The following is a 987-nucleotide window of genomic DNA, read 5'->3' as shown; positions in this document are numbered from 1 at the left end:
TTTTAGTAATTTATAGTCATTTTTTAAAATTCAAAATATAAAATATACAGAAAAATCTAAATTTTTATAATATGGTTATTGTGTTTTTTTTTTAATTATTTTAATAGTTTTAAATTAAACAAATTTGATAGAAGATACATTTTTTTATCAGATCTTTATTATTCAAAATCATTAATTGTCATATATACTTTATCCACATTAGGTAATTCTGCAATCTTTATTTAAGGAAATAATAAATGACATTAATAATAAATTTATGGTTAGTTTAATAAAAATTTTATTATATAATTAGATGAGCCAACCTATTTCTCTAATAATTCTAAGAATCATCCTAGTGATGACATGTGGCTACAAAAAGAAGTTGTAATGTTTCACAAATAATATATAGGGGATTTCTAACAAGCTTTCAAACTTTCAGTTATTTGACGTTTAGGGTTCTCTAACAAATTTTCAATTTTTGAGAACCTAAATATCAAAATCTTAAAATATTATTTAATTTTTATTATAATTCACATTATTATGCAATTTAAATATTGTTTTACTAATATTAATTTTGTATCACTTTATTTTACAAATAAAATTTACTTAAATATTCAAATATATTGTTATCTATATGTTATTATTAGTACAGAAATATACAAATATGTTAAAACTAAAATTAAGATTATTACTGTAATAAAAATAAGAATATGTAAAATAAGAATATTACGCATATTTGATAAAAAAGGGGGAATATTATGCATATTTAATTGAATCATTTCGTAATTGTTTTACGGGGATTTGCCAAAAGTGACTCAAAACTTGATTTTGAATACAAAAGTGTATCTCAAATTCAATCAAATGCAAAAGTAACCCAAAAGCCTAGTGAAATTACAACAGTTCCCTTACCAACAAACAAAAAACCTGTTTTCAATTTTACCATTATAACCTTCCGTTGGAGAAGACTTCTTTGTAAGTCTTCTCTATGATGACTTCTTTGTAAGTCTT

This window comes from Brassica oleracea, chromosome C7 (genome assembly GCF_000695525.1).
Source record: "Brassica oleracea var. oleracea cultivar TO1000 chromosome C7, BOL, whole genome shotgun sequence".
NCBI classification, from domain to species: Eukaryota; Viridiplantae; Streptophyta; class Magnoliopsida; order Brassicales; family Brassicaceae; genus Brassica; species Brassica oleracea.
The sequence above is the reverse complement of the archived record's forward strand: the minus strand, read 5'-3'. Positions refer to the sequence as shown.